Genomic DNA, 10,400 nt, shown 5'->3' with positions numbered 1-10,400 from the left:
ATTGGAATGTTGGAGTCTTGCTGGCGTGGAGTCTCTAGAATCTGGTGGTGTCATATTTGTTTTTCTGTTGCTGAGTGTGTTTTTGTATTGTCTCTTTCCCATCTCTTCTTCTAGTGGGTGCAGAAAGCGCCGCATACTGGTCTGATGGTTAGGGGACCAGAGATCCCTTTTGGTGGGTGCTAGCAAGTCCAACAATCTGGTAGTTCTTCTATTCCTTGTCCTCATTCTGGTCCCATGGGTGGAGAAGAAGAACAGGAATCTGGGACGCTTAGCCTCCCACCTGGTCCCCTGGACCCTTTGCTGGATCCTGTTGTACCTGATCCCGCCAGAACAGCTGCTCCCCTGGTTTCCCTGGCTCCTCTATTTTCCTGGTCTCGTTGGTGGGAGAGAAGTCCTGGGGTCTGGGGTGTTTGGCTCCCGCCGAGATTGGAAGCTCTGTGCAGTTCCCAGGTGATCCCCAGGCACTGGAACACAGGTCCACAAGCAGGGCCTGTTGTACCTGATCCCACCGCTGGAACAGCTGCTCCCCTGGTCTCCCTGGATCAGCTCTTGGATTATATTTATAAAAAGTATTGTTTCTAGAAATGCCCATTTTACAATCCCTTTTCAGGTGACCTTGTGTGCCACAATTAAAACATTTGACATTTTGATTTTTCTTTAAACCTCTTGAAATTACTTCTTCTATCATCATCAAGGTCATAAGTATAATCTGAGGGCTGTTGGTTACCATCATGGTTTGCGTGTCACTTACTGGACCCTCAGAATTTTCATGCCATACTAGTTGCTCATTGCCGAATAGAACTGTTGGTTGCCTACCTCCTTTGGAAGTTTGTATGGTACCTTAATGTACTACAAAAGCTGTTTCTCAGGGAGGAAGCATTCAGGGATGTTCCATCTCAGACCTCTGGGCTCTGAGTTTGAAAGGCATGATATCTTCAGTAATGAGAACTTGCCTTTCATGTCTGGGGCACACCCAAGGACAATAGCAATGGGCTATATGTTTGGGTACTCTCTTGGTTATCCCTAACTAGCAACTAAAAGGAGGATTCTCCTGTCTGGTAATAGGGGTTTTATTGGGTGTTCTTTGGCTTTTAGAGGGTTCATTGTTGATAAGATAAATTCATTTGAACTATGTGTGTGTATTTTTTACACACAGTTATATGTATTTTTAGATTAATTTAGATAAATACTTAATATGATGATTGCTTATGGCTTTTTGGACATCTTTATTATTGTTTCACCATCCATCTTCCATTTTTAATTCCTTACCCACTCCATAAAAAGCCTGCCCCTTTTCCCATTTCTCCAATTAGACTACATCTACCTTGCTATTCCCCCTTACTCTTCCCCTTCTTCTGTATTTATCTCCCTTCTCCTTGGAAAGAGTCTCGCTCTTCCTTCTTTCTATGATCAGATCAGTTTTACCATTTTTGCTCTGTCTGTTGCCTCCTAAGCTCCCTTATCTGGTAACAGTCCCATTTTACTTAAATAGTTTCTGTAGCTATTCCAGAATGTATACCCATATTTCAAGATTTGGACCTAGTATCCTCCAAAGTGAGAGCACATTTGACATTTGTCTTTTTGGGTCTGGGTTATCTCACTCAATGTGATCTTTTCTAGTTGCATCCATTTACCTGTAAAATTCATAATTTCACTATTCTTTTTTTTTTTTTTGGTTTTACGAGACAGGGTTTCTCTGTATTGTTTTGGAGGCTGTTGGTCTAGCCCAGCCTTGAACTCACAGAGATCCGCCTGCCTCTGCCTCCCAAGTGCTGGGATTAAAGGAGTGTGCCACCACCGCCCGGCCATAATTTCACTATTCTTAACAGCTGAATAGTGTACAGTACCAATAGCTGTTGAAAAACATTTAGGTTGTTTCCATTTCTTAGCTTTTGTGAATAGAGCAGCAATGAACATGGCTTAGCAAGCATCTATGGAGTAGAATATCTAGTCCTTGGGCATTTCCAAAGAGTGGTATTGCTGGATCATATGGTACGTTTAGTTTTAGCTTTTTGAGAAATCTCAATACTTATTCCCACAGTGGCTACACCAGTTTCTCAATAAATGAAGAATTATAGCAGAGCAACATTGATGTGTTGTAAGAACATACAACACTATCTTTTGACCATGTACATCGATTGCTTCTGCCTCCAACAATGACCCAAAATAGACAGGTCCTTCAATATTATAATTGACTCAGCTCTGCTTCCATCTAGCTTTATGTAAGAACAAAACAATAAAAAATCAAAATAAATGTAAAAGGTAAACATGAAAATATATTATTTATATCAGAAAATTGTCTTTACTGATTCTGGAAAAAGTATGATGAGCACCATTGCTTTTATTTGCTCACTGAATCCAATTTCCATCCAAATGCAGTATTCTTCAATCTCTAAGGGATGTAACTAGTTATTGCTTTAATATTTGTTGATGACCCAGCACATTTTTCAAATGCTTTTGGGTTCACCACTGGGACCTCGTTTTTATAATGATATGAGATAATATTTTAACTTCATTGAGAACCAACATAATGAGTCTATATAACTTAAGCAGAGAGATTTACTACAAGAATTAAGTGACAATAAAACTGTGACACGACTTGAAGATCATTAGCTTTGGTCACTATGATCACTTTTCGAAAAATATAGAATAATCAGCCATTGGGTTTCTATCTCTCTGGGGAATCTGGTTACTGATGTTAGAATCACCCACCTCAGTCACAGTCTTGGAGTAAGGTAACAGCCAGCAGAAGTGAATCTGGGAGTCTATTGCCTTGCCAGAGACTAGGAATCAAGAATCTGTACTGAAGCTTCTAGATGCGTACCTTTGATCCCAGCAGGAGGCAGGGAGATTGCATGAGCCTCTTTGTGTTCCAGGGCATCCTGGTTTATGTAATGTGATTCAGACCATCCAGGGCTAAATAAATAGACACTATCTCAAAACAGAAAAAGCTACACCATTTAACTCTTTACAGTGAACATAAAGAGAACAGGCCTCTTATGATTATCTTCTCTTTCCAATGATTTCTTTCTTGAAATTCAAGATTTAAGCAAATAATAACTTAAGAAAAATCCAAATGACCTCTATCAAAAACTGCTTCTAAAGTTTTTGCTAAGGGTTCAAAAAAAGGAACTACAAATAAGTGAAGGAACCAAAATCCAAAGGGAAAAGGAATCTACTTACAACATGATCTTTCTATCCATATATCCTCCTCCTCCTCCTCCTCCTTCTCCTCCTCCTCCTCCTCCTCCTCCTCCTCCTCCCCCTCCTCCTCCTCCTCCTCCTCCTTCTTCTTCTTCTTCTTCTTCTTTCTCTGTTTCTCCTTTTTTCTGCTTTCTGTTTCTCTATTTCTCTCCAGTTCTTGGGGGTACAGAATATATACATACATACATATATATATATATATGTGAAATCAGTAATTATTTTTACAATACAATGTGAGGCTTGAGTTTTTCAGGGTCAGGAAGGCAGATACTATTTTCACATAGAGCAATAAACTAAAACTGCTAGGAGAAACTTTTAGTATCAGTTGCTTAGGGCTGTAGGTCAAAGAGAGGGTCTAAGTTTAATTTGCAAAAGAAACCAAACCTGGTGCCTTCCAGTGCTCTGGTCTCAGTGGTGGCACAGGCCTTCAAGAAAGTCTACTTTTCTCTGAGGATGAGCAAATGAGCTGATTACCTTTGTCTTTATCTTTTCAGGGGAAACAGAAGGGATCAGTAAATCTCTGAGTGAAAATCTTGAGTTAATAAAACAAGATGTTTGAGAATCTTTTAGTGCAGTGTTAGTTTAGGTTATTGCTTCTCTATCTGCCTGTGAGGCAAAATAAGGGCATGCTTATTTTTTCTATCTATCTAGGCAGCTATGAACCAACAACTTTGGGCTTGTAGTAATTCTATGTCCTTGGATATCTGAGAATGTCTTAGAAGGAATGTTTTTGCCTGAGCCCTAAATGCTGACCAAATGCCTGTCAATAAAGTAATTTCAGGAAGGCAGATCTCTTCAATTGCAATGGAGAGGGGAACAAGGACTTGATAGTGGGAAACAGGTCTCACACATAGCTAAGGAATGTAATCAGTAAACTAGGACCTGTTATTGGATTGCAGGCTTAACACTTAGATAGGGAGTGTTATCAGTACACTCCAACCGCATGGGAGAAATTTGTTCTCAGTAAATGATCAGGTAGTGCTGAATTGTGGGAAGTAAATCCCAAGTTTGTTACAGAAAGGAAGAGTTTATAGCAAGAAACAGCCAATTCATTCACAAGATTATAATGCCAAGTAAAACTTTTGTACTGGTTTAATAATCAGGAGAATTCCTAATTCTTATGAGTTATTTAATGATATGGTAGCTGTATAATTACCGTGTGATCTTGTGGCTTCTAGAAGACCTCCAGAGTCATAGCTTCTTAGAATCTGGGACACACACTTTTCAGTGTCTACATAGGTATACCGAGCAGGAATATCTGCGAATGCCAAGGTAACCACTGATGGGCCACAGAGAAGATAAGTGAATTGTCATAATGTTATCTTTTGTTAATGTTCTATAGTTAAATTACAGTAACCATTGCAAGAATGTGTGCATACATAGAAAGCCTGAATTTAAAGCTTTAATATAAATAACAGAAGCTATGCAATATGTTTGTATAACCCAGCTTTTAAAGAGGAACATGCCTAGAATCTCATGTTCTAAATATAATAAATAAATACTATTTATCCATATATACGTTTTGCTTAGTATTTTCCATCATTACTCAATCTTAGAAGATGATCTTGAATACTATCTATGTCATCGTTGGTGCATTGTCAAACTCAGTGAGATATGGGCTTCATGTCCTTTCCTCAGAGATCTCCACAAAGCTTGAAGACTTTTGCCTGCCTCTCTGCTTTTTAGAATTAATGGTCTAAGCTGGGCGGTGGTGGCACATGCCTTTAATCCCAGCACTCAGAAGGCAGAGGCAGGCGGATCTCTGTGAGTTCGAGGCCAGGCTGAACCGATAGCCTCCAAAACAATACAGAGAAACCCTGTCTCATAAAAACCAAAAAAAAAAAAAAAAGAATTAATGGTCTAAGTGTTCACGGGAAGAATGACAATCATAATATAATTTTGACTTGAGAACTGGGATTTTGTGTTTTATTTAATAGCAACACATAGTAAAAGGGAAAAATCAATATGATTAGGCCTACCTTATTGAAACAATAAGTACATTAACTTATTTATCTACTATTTACAAACCTGATTGCTAGTAATTCTCTAGATTTTGACACATATGTATATATATATGTGTGTATGTATCACACAGACACACACAAACATACCATATTTGCACCTATTCTTGCCACTTATTACCACCTACTATAATATTTAGAGGTCTACTTAAAAAATTTTAAGGCCTTGTTAAAAATAAACTTAAGAAATAAAAGATGTATTAGTAATCACTACCTAATCAATATTCAGTTACCAATTCAGTATAAAGGAGAGTATAATAATATGTATTCATTCAGTTTCTATAAAATGGGAGAACATCAGTGTATTGGGTGAGAAATATTACTGAAGCAGTATTGTATTATTTCAGTGAGTTTTTGTTGCTGGAACTGATGAAATGCCAAGAGTTCTTCTTTATTTTGTTGTTCTTTTGGCATGCTGGTCTGTGTTGTAGCTTTCCCTTATTTGAGTCATTATTTTCAACATGAAATTCTCATCAGTTTACTTTTCACTATTTAGTCTTAAAAGGCAGACTTTTAATTCTATTGTTCCAATATATTCTTTTTATTTTATTTTATTTTTAATATATTTTTAAATTTAAATTAGAAACAAGCTTATTTTACATGTAAATCCCAGTTCCCTGTCCGTCTCCTCCTCCCCTACCTCCCCTGCCCCACCTATCCCATGCACTTTCTGCTCCCCAAGGAGGGTGAGGCCTTCCATGGGGGGTCTTCAAAGTCTGTCATATCATTTGGAGCAGGGCCTAGATCCTCCCCCCGTGTGTCTAGGCTGATAGAGTATCCCTCTATGTGGAGTGGGCTCCCAAAGTCCATTCGTATACTAGGGATAAATACTGTTCCACTACCAGAGGTCCCATAGATTGCCCAGACCTTCAAACTGACATCCACATTCAGGGGGTCTGCAACAGTCCCCAATTATCAGTCTGGGATCCATGAGTTTCTCCTTGTTCAGGTCAGCTGTTTCTATGGGTTTTTCCAGCCTGGTCTTGACCCTTTGCTCTTCACTCGTCCTTCTCTGCACCTGGATTTCAGGAGTTCAGCTCAGTGGTTAGCTATGGGTATCTGCTTCTGCTTCCATCAGCTACTGGAGGAAGGCTCTAGGATGGCCTACAAGGTAGTCGTCAATCTCATTAATGGAGAAGGGCATTTAAAGTACCTCTTCACTATTGCTTAGATTGTTAGTTGGTGTCATCCTTGTAGATCTCTGGACATTTCCCTAGTGCCAGATTTCTCTGTAAACTTAGAATGGCTCCCTCTATTATGGTATCTCTTTTCTTGCTCTCCTCTATTCTTCCCCCGACTTAATATTGTTCTCTCATGTCCTCACCTTCCCTGCTCTACTCCCCTTCTCTTTCTTCTAAATCACTCTCACCTCCCCCCATTCTACCAATTAGCTCAGGAGATCTTGTCCCTTTCCTCTTCCCTGGGGGACCATGTATGTCTTTTTTAAGGTCCTCCCTGTTTCTTAGCTTCTCTGGTGGTGTGGAATGTAGTCTGGTAATCCTTTGTTCTATGTCTAAAATCCATACATGAGTGAGTACATACCATGTTTGTCTTTTTGTGACTGGGTTATCTTCTAGTGCCATCCATTTGCCTGCAAATTTCAAGATTCCTTTCTTTTTTCTAATGAGTAGTACTCCATTGTGTAAATGTACCACATTTTCTTTATCCACTCTTCAGTTGAGGGGCATCTAGGTTGCATACAGGTTCTGGATATTACAAATAATGTTGCTATGAACATTGTTGAACAGATATCCTTGTTGTATGAATGTGCATTTTTTGGGTATATAACTAAGAGTGGAATTGCTGGATCTTGTGGTAGACTGATTACACAGTTTTCTACATGCCAGCATCCAACTATGCCAGTACCATTTGTTGAAGAAGCTTTCTTTTTTCCATTGTGTACTTTTAGCTTCTTTGTCAGAGATCAGGTGTTCATAGGTGTGTGGGTTAATGTAAGGGTCTTCAATTTGATTCTATTGATCTGCCTGTCTATTTTTGTGCTAATACCAAGGTATTTTCCTTACTATAGCTCTATAATAGAACTTGAAGTCAGGGCTGATAATGCCTCCTTAAGTTCTTTTATTGTACAGGGTTGTTTTGGCTATCCTGGGTCTTTTGTTTTTCTGTATAAAGTTGATTATTGCTCCTTCAACGTTTTGAAGATTTGTGCTGGGATTTTCAGGGATTGCACTGAATCTGTAGATTGCTTTCAGCAAGATTGCCATTTTTACTACATTGATCCTACCTATCCAAGAGCATGGGAGATCTTTCCATTTTCTGGTATGTTCTTTAATTTCTTTCTTTAAAGACTCAAAGTTCTTGTTATACAGGTCTTTCACTTGTTTGGTTAGCATTACCTCAAGATATTTTATGTCGTTTGTGGCAATTATAAAGGGTGATGTTTCTTTGATTTCTTTCTCAGCCCATTTATCCTCTGTATATAATAGGGCTACTGATTTTTTGAGTTAATCTTATATCCTGCTAGTTTGCTGAAGGTATTTATCAGCTGTCAGAGTTCCCCTGTAGTGTTTTCGGGTCATTTATGTAAACTATTATATTACCTGCAAATAGTAAAAGTTTGACTTCTTCTTTTCCAACTTGTATCCCCTTGATCTCCTTTTGTTTTCTTATTCCTCTAGCTAGAACTTCAAGTGAAATATTGAAGAGATATGGAGAGAGTGGGCAGCCTTGTGTTGACCTGATTTTAGAGGAATTGCATTGCGTTTCTCTCCATTTAGGTTGAATGTTGGCTGTTGGTTTGCTGTATATAGCTTTTATTATGTCTAGGTATGTTCCTGTTATTCCTGATTTCTCCCAGACCTTTATCATGAAGAGGTGGTGGATTTTTTCATAGGCTTTTTCAGCATCTAATGAGATGATCATGTGATTTTTGTTTTTCAGTTTGTTTATATGGTGGGTTACATTAATGGATTTTCATATGTTGAACCATCCCTGCATCCCTGGGATGAAGACTATTTGATTATGGTGGATGATTTTTCTGTTGAGTTCTTGGCTTCGATTTGCCAGTATATTATTGAGTATTTTTGCATCAATGTTGATGAGGGAAATTGGTCTGTACCTCTCTTTCTTAGTTGTGTCTTTGTGTGGTTTGGGTACCAAGGTTATTGAAGCCTTGTAAAAAGAGTTTGGCAAAGACCCTTGTAAAGAGAAGCTTTTTCTTTGAGAGAAGCCTTCCCGCCAGCCTGGTTCTAGAGCCGCATCAGTCCCAAATAAACACACAGGAGGCTATATTAGTTATGAAGCTGTTGGCCTTGCTTGTTTCTTACTGGCTAGCTCTGACTTAAGTAATTACCCCATAATTGTTAATCTAAGTATGTCTCTTACTGGAGAAGTTTCTGGGCTTCCTACCCCATGGCATTACATCTCGACTCCTTTGTTTCTCCTGTGTTTCTCCTACCCAGAGTCCTCCTGGATTCCTAGTCCCACCTATCTTTGTTCCCTATTGGCTCAACAGTGCTTTATTGACATAATCACAGGACCTCCCACATCATCTCCTCTTTTCTGTCTAAACAAAAAGAAAGGTCTTAACTTTAACATAGTCAAATTATATATAAAAGAACAGTTATCAAGTAAGAACATAGTTACAATATTTTGTCTATCAACATTTAGCAAGATTTAAAGAAAATATCATCTATCTCATCCTTGTGAGTCCAAAGTTCTATATGTAGCTTATCTTTTTATCATAACTAAGGAAAACTATAATTATAACTATCTGTCTTCAAGTACAGTATTGAAGAAATATGGAGATATTGGACAGCCTTGTCTTGTTCCTGATTTTAGAGGAATTGCATTGGGTTCTCTCCATTAAGTTTGATGTTAGCTTTTGGTTTACTGTACATTGCTTTTATTATGTTCAGGTATGTTCCTGTTATCCCTGATCTCTCTAGGACCTTTATCATGAAGAGGTGCTAGATTTTGTCAAAGGCTTTTTCAGCATCTAGTGAGATGATCATGTGGTTTTTCTTTCACAGTTTGTTTGTATGATGGATTTCATTGATAGATTTTCTAATGTTGAACCATCCCTGCATTCCTCGGATGAAGCCTACTTGATCATGGTGGATGATTTTTCTGATGTGTTCTTGAATCCGATTTGCTAGTATTTTATTGAGTATTTTTTGCATGGATGTTCATGAGGGAAACTGGTCTATAGTTCTCTTTCTTAGTTGTGTCTCTGTGTGGCTTGGGTACCAAAGTAATTGCAGACTTGTAAAAAGAATTTGCCAGTGAGCCTCCTCCTTCTATTGTGTGGAATACTTTGAGGATTATTGGAATTAGCTCTTCTTTGAATTTCTGGTAGAATTCTGCATTGAAGACATCTGGGCCTGGGCTGTTTTTTTTTTTTTTTTTTTGGTTGGGACACTTTGATGACTGCTTCTATTGCATTAAGGGTTATACGTCTGTTTAGATTGTTTATCTGTTCTTGATTTAGTTTTGGCAAGTGATCTCTATCCAGGAAATTATCCATTTCCTATAAATTTTCAAATTTTGTGGAGTACAGGTTTTCAAAATATGCCCTGATGATTCTCTGGATTTCCACAGTGACCGTTGTTATGTCCCCCTTTTCATTTCTGATTTTGTTAATTAGCAAGCTCCCTCTCTGTCTTTTGGTTAGTTTGGACAGAGGTTTGTCTATTTTGTTGATTTTCTCAAAGAACCAACTCTTTGTTTCATTGATTCTTCACAATGGTTTCCTGGTTTCTACTTCATTGATTTCAGCCCTCAATTTGATTATTTCCTGGGTGAGTTTGCTTCTTTTTGTTCTAGAGCATTCCGCTGTGCTATTAATTCTCTAGTGTGACTGTTCTCCAGTTCCTTCATGTGGGCACTTACTGCTATGAACTTTCCTCTCAGCACTGCTTTCAGAGTTTCCCATAAGATTGGGTATGTTGTGTCTTCATTCTCATTGAATTCCAGGAAGTCTTTAATTTATTTTTTATTTCTTTCTTTACCCAGAGATGGTGCAATTGTGAATTGTTCAATTTCCATGAGTTTGTAGGAGTCCTGCGATTTGTGTTATTGCTGAATTCTAATTTTAATGCATGGTGGTCTGATAAGATACAGGGGGTTATTCCAAATTTTTTTAATCTGTGGAGGTTTGCTATGTTTCCTATTATGTTGGCAATTTCAGAGAAGGTTCCTTGTGGCACTGAGAAC

General features: G+C 38.3%; 1 long non-coding RNA gene across 1 annotated transcript in view; it reads right to left on the bottom strand.

The window, feature by feature from the left end:
- Nucleotides 1-4,334: 4,334 nt before the first annotated feature.
- LOC121142843 overlaps nt 4,335-10,400 on the bottom strand; it is a 20,315-nt gene continuing 14,249 nt past the window's right edge. Inside the window, exon 3 of the long non-coding RNA XR_005879954.1 lies at nt 4,335-4,483. This is a non-coding gene — a long non-coding RNA (uncharacterized LOC121142843). The remainder of the gene's footprint in view (nt 4,484-10,400) is intronic.

The sequence above is a fragment of the Mesocricetus auratus genome, unplaced genomic scaffold (genome assembly GCF_017639785.1).
Source record: "Mesocricetus auratus isolate SY011 unplaced genomic scaffold, BCM_Maur_2.0 Super-Scaffold_100010, whole genome shotgun sequence".
Lineage (NCBI taxonomy): Eukaryota > Metazoa > Chordata > Mammalia > Rodentia > Cricetidae > Mesocricetus > Mesocricetus auratus.
Note: the sequence above shows the minus strand (reverse complement) of the source record. Positions and strands in the feature narration are given on the sequence as shown.